Here is a 7,045-nt window from a genome sequence, read left to right on the forward strand (position 1 = left end):
GGTCTCCGGGCAGAGAGCAGAGGTGGATGGGAAGGGATCTAGCCAGAGAGGCGGGTGCTGCTCCCCCCTCACAGCCCACCCAGCTCCCCAGGGTGCTGGAGCCCGAGACCCAGTAGTGCCTGCATCGTGCAGGCCCCTTTCCGCCTGGCAGTCACCAGCCCTTCTTGCTAAATGGCCACGAGCGAAGTCAGACGCAGGCACTCTGGGCACAAGGCTGGTCTCTGCCTCCCCATCTCTCCTTGGAGGAGGGGAGGCCTGGCTGCTCGCCCAGCGAGGACCTGGCCTGGACTCTTCCTTCTGCCAAATGCTGGATGAGGACCTCCCCCTCCCACCGTAAGGCATGCTGCTGCAGGGCTGGGTACTGGGCCATGGGGGCCTCTGACCTGCACTGGCGGGGTGGTGAGCAGGGAGAGCCCTTTGTAGGGCTCAAGGGGAGGCAGATGGGAGGGTGAAGCCAAATCCCAAGCAAAGAACAGGGGGCCTGGAAGTGAGAGGATGGGGTTCTAGGGCAGGGAGGGGGGATTTCAGCTGGCTCTCAGAATGCCTCTGGTCAGTAGAGGCAGTGTGCGGGGTGGGCTGGTATGCTACCCACTCACGCAGGTCCACGCCCCTCACCATGATGCTCTTGGCATCTTCGGGGCCTGGCAGGGCCAGAGTCAGCTGGTACACCCAGGGCTTGGCCATGGCGATTGTCGAAAGATTCAAATGTGTTCAAATACTGTTTGTAGTGCTCAGTATTTCTATAATGTTACCTGCCCCCCAGTCCTCCCTCAATGGCCCCCTTTCCCCTAGACTTTACCCCTCCCCTAGACCTTCCCATGTTCAGCAAGAAAAAGGTTCCTGCCTCACACATCAGGGGGCCTCCAGGCCCCCGCTCCAGCCCTGGCCCTTAGGTTGTTGCACATTTTTAACAGCTGCTTGTGTGTCCACGGGCAGCCCAGGTGGGGAGAGGCTGCAGGGAGGAAGGGCTGGAAGAGGGGGTGCGTTTCCAGCATCCCCTGAATGGGAAAGAAAGTTGAGAGTGAAAATTTTACTTGCAAATCCCACTGACAGCTTGACTTGCAGGGAAAAGATGAGCTAAATTTAACCCAGTTAGTTAAAGAGCCAAAAATGCCATTTACTAATTAGCTTAAAATGGAAACTAGCCCAGTGATCAGAAGGAGCTTTTCTGGTTGCAAAATAAAATCAATAAAAAGAGAAAAAAAGAAAGCAGTTGTTTCTCTCTTCGCACTGACACACACTTTACATTTTAACGCTGGTTTATAATTAGGGATGTGGCTTGCTGGCACAGGGCCTGAGTCGCAGGCAGAGCGTCACAGCCTTCTTGAAAAGTTACAGGAACTTGTCTCAAAGTCAAATCTGTCTCCTAATCACAGAGCACCTGAGGGATTCAATCTCTGTCGTCAGGGAGCGCAGAGCCCACTGGGTGGACACGGCAGGGCCTCGAAGGACCCGGGTTCACCTGGACAGAGGAGGGGCGGGCCATCGGGCAGGGAGAGCAGGGAGGGTCCCCAGAGGAGGGGGGTGGGTGTAAGTGGCCTTAGAGAGGAACCAGGTGGGTGGGGTGTACTTTACTCAATAACATGTTTGTTCCAAGTTGAAAGGCATGCCTAATCCATGGGGATGACCGAGGAGCCTGCTCTATGGCCACAGTACGGGGACAGCAGCGAGGACTCGGAATAAAATGTTTTGTAGATTCACCCAGGACAGTATAAATAGTCGCGGCACACCAGGCAACATTGGACGAAAGAGCATTTTCACAGCAAGTTTTCATGGCGCAGTTAAGGTGTAGCCTCTTCCAACTAAAACATGTGGTTCCTCCAAACGATGGTTGTCTTTTAAGAATATTTTCCTGTATGGCTGGTGTGGCTCAGTGGTTGAACGTCGACCTATGAACCAGGAGGTCATGGTTCAATTCCCCGTCGGGGCACATGCCCGGGTTGTGTGGGCTTGATCCACAGTGTGTGTGTGTGTGTGTGTGGGGGGGGGGGGGCGTGCAGGAGGCAGTCGATCAATGATTCTCTCTCATCATTGATGTTTCTATCTCTCTCTCCCTCTCCCTACCTCTCTGAAATCAATAAAAATATATATTTTTTAAAAAGGATATTTCCCAGCTGTTCTCCGCTGTGCCGTAAAGTGTCTCACAGGCAAAAATAAAATCCTAGTGGGTGACACAGCTGCCACACATGAAATACAGAGATGAGGTTCTCCTGGGCGCCCCTGTGGATGAAGCTGTGCGTCTGTAACAGATATAATAATAATATTATATAATTATATAATGTTATATAATTATATAATAATATTATATAATATATAATTATAATCCTGTGGAACCCACGCCTGCAGAACCCCAGTGACGCGTCGCTGGCATTTTACTATCCCGTTGATTGGATAGGGTTAGTTTTTAATCCTTACATGGTGCCGTGAAGAATGTGCATAATACTGTGATTAAGCACCACATGAATTCTAACCTGTTGTCACTACTAATATTGGTCATACATGAATTCCCTTCTTCCTACATGGCCGTGTGTCGCCCGTAAAGGAGTGGTCAGACTACTTTTCCTGCTGCCACATTTATTCCTCACCTGAGTGGCCGATGTGAGTGTTCACATCGATATGCTATGGGGGCCTTTTCCTCGTGAAAGATCGATCAGAAGAGCCCTTTAAATCACAAGCTTCAGCCCCTCATTGTGCCAAGACTTCAAATTGACTTGCAAATGCAGAACTTAGAGTTCTTGGGGAAATCCAACTCCTAGGCAAAACAAGTAAAAAGGCCCATAAAGCTTTAACCCCCTTGAAGGTATATATATATATATATAAATTTATTTAAGAGAGGAAGGGAAAGGGAGAGAGAGAGAGAAACATCAATGATGAGAGAATCTGCCTCCTACATGCCCCACACTGGGGATCAAGCCTGCAACCCAGGCATGTGCCCTGACCGGGAATCAAACCGTGACCTCCTGATTCATAGGTTGATGCGCAACCACTGAGCCACGCTGGCCGGGTGAAGTTTTTTGTTTTTTGTTTTTTTAGGAAAGGCCGTAAGGGGCAGTAACTGAGGCTTTGTCTTCACCTGGCACAGGGCCTAACCTTCAGAAGAGGGTTCATAGCAAATGTCTATAGAGTGATGCACACATGAATGAATGAATGAATGAATGAATGAATGAATGAATGAACGAACTGAAGAACAAATAAGTTAGATTAAAATGCACACATAATTTTAAACTTGTTAAAAATAATTTTTTAATCAAGTAGCTCTACAAGGCTTAGTACCAAAAACATTAGTTCCCTCCCCTCATTTCCCGTGCCAGCCCCACATTCCCGCTTCCCAGAAGCAACTGCCACTTCCAAATATGTCACCCATTTCTTTTGGCGCCCCTTTACCTTTCTTGAAATAACATGCGTGTGCGGATACTCCCTGATTTCCGGGCTCAGGAGTTTGTTTTCTGCTGCCGTCCCCCAGGGAAGATGAGGGCTTTCACCTCACTCACTACACGCCCACACGTGCACGCACTCTCCCGACTTTCCAATATAGTTACGTCGTCATGCTTTATTTGATGCTTATGTTTACATGGTTATGACTATGAAACACTGTTCATGGTTAAACCATGTAGTATATGATTGAACTTCCTTTCTTTCACAATTTGTTGTTTTCTGGAGCAAGTAACTATCCTCTGGGGTGCGTGTGTGTGTGTGTGTGTGTGTGTGTGTGTGTCTATCACTAAGCCATCCGCAAATACTCTGGCTAAGGTGCAAATCTCCTCTCATCGTTTCTGGGTTCATCTTCTAGGTGGCTCTTCTCTGAGCCTCTGCCCTCGGGCTGCCATCTGGCTGCCTCTGCTCACAGTTGTTACTGGTCATTGCACAGTCGGTGTCTTGGGATCTCTGGGCCCATTTTCCTGGGGATTCTTTTCATCTCTTTCCAGGGTTTGATTCCTCATTTCCTGGATCCCATGTCTTTTTGTTTCTGGCAACTCCCTCGTTTTGGTGGAGCGCATCCTGCAGGAGCTTCCTGAGAAAGAGCTACGTTTTTGCGACCTTCCATGACTGAAAATATCTTCCGTCTGCTCACACACCCGAATTGTTGGTTTGTCTGGGCCTGTGGTGTTATTGGTTGAAAATCAGTTTCCCTCAAAAACTTCACTTTTTGCATTTCTTATGGTCTCCTGGCTCCTCTCACTGCTGTTCAGAAACCCAATGCCATTCTAAGTCTTAATCCTTGTCTTAGCCCTGTTCTTTCTCTTTGGAAGCTTTTTGAATGTTTTCCTTGTCTCCAGGATTCTAAAGCGTAACGGGGATAGACATGTTTCTTCCTTTCCGCATCGTGCTAAGCACTTAGTAGGCCCTTTCAGTCTAGAAATTCATGTCCCTTTGTTCTGGGAACTTTTCTTGGATGACTTATTGGATGGCTTGCCTCCCTCTGTTCACTTCCTTCTTGCTTTTGGAACTGCTGTTATTCAGACATTGAACTTCCCAATAGGATGGCTGAATTTTTTCTCCTGTATTCTATATTGCTTTCTCCTTTTGTTCTGTTTTTCTGGGGGATTTCCTTAACTCTATGTTAGAGTCTTCCGCAGAGATTTTATTTCTCCTGTGATAGTTTTCATTTCCCGAAACTCCTTTTTATCATCTAATTTTAGCATCTTGTCCTTGTTTCGTGGCTATAATGGCTTTGACCTTTGAGGATGTCAATGATAGTTTTAGTTCCTTCTGTTCTCTGTTAACTCACAGCCCTCCTTCCTTTTCTCCTTTTATACTTCCCCAAGTGTCTAGAGATTCTTGGCTCTTCCTTCAAGTTGTAGAGAGGAGCATTCAACAGCTGCCTGGAAGCTCTGAGTACACAGATGAGACTTGTCACCATGAGGACTTCCTGCTGATTCCTGACCTTCCACACCTTTAGGCGTTTTCCCAAGAGTCTGTCATATTCCCTTTAAAAGGGTCCTCACAGTCTCATCTGCCGAGCAGACACTGGCAGCCAGGATTCCAGGAGCTGCGGTGGGAAGGGGCTGGGGGAGGCGTTGCCATTCACTGACCTCTTATCAGAAGACCCTCAATCTTTGCCTGAATAGGCTGCCCATTGTCCTCAGCTCAGGATGGTCCCCTGTGCAGAGAACCCCTTAGTTCACCTGTTTCAGAGATTAAATCTCCAACTTTCCGCAGGGAGAGAAAGGAGACGGGGGAGGGGTCGACCTGCTTCTCTATTAATGACCTCAGGAGCCAACACAGAATGTCACAGACTGGGGGCAGGACCACCAGAACTTTGTTTCTCAGAGTTCCCAAGGCAGGATGGCAGCCTGGTGGCTCCCGGTGAGGGCTCTCTTCCCAGCTTGCAGACAGCCACCTTCTCGCTGCGTCCTCACATGGCAGAGACGGGGAGAGAGACTGGACAGGAGCGGAGGCTTGGATGGTGACTGCCACGCTCCCCCACCGCGCTCTGGTGTGCCAGGGCCCTCCTGTGGGTTTCGGTGTGTTTGTACATGTTTTCTCCCCTCCTGGACCCGAGACCCTCAGGGGTAGGTTGGTGCTTTATTCCCTCTGTGCCCCCTCTTCCTAGCACGCAGTGGGCACTTGGTGAGTGTGAACCAGTGAAGCAATGGTCAGCCCTAGCCTGTGAGGAAGAACACCGTGAAGGAGCCATGACTGGGGGTGGGGGCAGCACCTCACCACTGACCGCTGATCAGAAGACCCTAAATCTTTGCCTTAAACAGTGGGAGAACTGGAGTCTGGACTCCACGGGCCCAAGTGTGAGCAAGGGTTCCCGGATAATACTTGGTTAATTACAGACGAGTGTTGTGTATCTGGACTGCTTCTGAGGTCTGCCTGGGGCCTTCCCACCACCTCCACCACGGGCAAACCTCAGAAGCAGGGCTTTTACTTGACTTTCCAGATAACTGCCCAGATGTCCAGCGACTTCTCTCTATTTCTTACAACGCGGATGCTGTGAGGCAGCGCAGGATGGCATTTTAAACACACCTGTATGAACCTCAATGATTGTTTCAATGTTCTAGGTCTTTCCGTATTAGCTAGGATGACCACAGGGTTTGTCATCCAAACCAGAATACTTCGGAGTCAGAGGGGGTTGGCTGGTGAGGGCTGGGACGCCGGCATCCACCCAGCTGCCCCGGCACAGGGATGAGTAGTGGACCTAATATTAGTGTATTTACTCTGTGGTTGCTGGGTGGTAAGCCAAGAATGGACAGAAAACCTCACCGCAACACGATGGAGCAGATGAACGGAACATTCCTGAGAGTGACATTGTCCGGGGGAGAGCCTGGGATGGGCCTTTTTTGCAGTCCTCCGGAGCACCTGCGTGACCGAGACAATTAAAACGTCCATGTTTACAAGAGAAAACCAACTGGATGTCGCTTTTAACGTTTCCCTTTAGACACTTCCAAATATGCCAGATCTTTTGATGGATGCAACCCATTAAGAAGGCGTTTGAGTGAATAACCAACGAGGGGCAAAACCACTGGTATCTTAGCGATTAAGGCGCTTTCGTAGCCGTTTGGACTGTGAACAGCTTGCCTGGGGAGGCTCTGAAGTCCGCAGTCCTACAGCGAGGACAGCTTAGTGATGGGATAAAGCGGTGGGAAAGCCCCATAAGACGTGCTCATCACAGTGCTTCCCGTCCAGCACCTCTCACCCACCCGGGCCGCCCAGGGCAGGTGGTGCCAGGTGGGCAGGGGCCGGGTGCCTCAGGCTGGGAATGCCTCCCCTTTGCCAGGTGAGCTGAGGGCCTGCCTCCACCCTGAGGCTGAGGCTCCCGGCCAGGGGCGAGGCCAGGGAGACCCTGGGAAGCCTCCACGCTGGCCGCCACACAGGATGAATGAACGCGCAGTAAAGAGCACAGCTCTGCCTCCATGGTATCTACAGCCCAGTGTCTACAGGGCGTCACAGGTCAGCACAGGTGACAGGCGCTGCCGGCCATTAGCATCTGAGGGGACAGCCACACTGAAGGGCAGGGAGGCAGCATCTGAGCTGAGTCGAAGGGCATTTCTGGGGGAATCACACAAGCGAAGCCCCAGGGGCAGGCAGCTGTGGGGGG

The sequence above is a fragment of the Myotis nattereri genome (genome assembly GCF_964212035.1).
Source record: "Myotis nattereri genome assembly, chromosome: 1".
Taxonomy (NCBI): domain Eukaryota; kingdom Metazoa; phylum Chordata; class Mammalia; order Chiroptera; family Vespertilionidae; genus Myotis; species Myotis nattereri.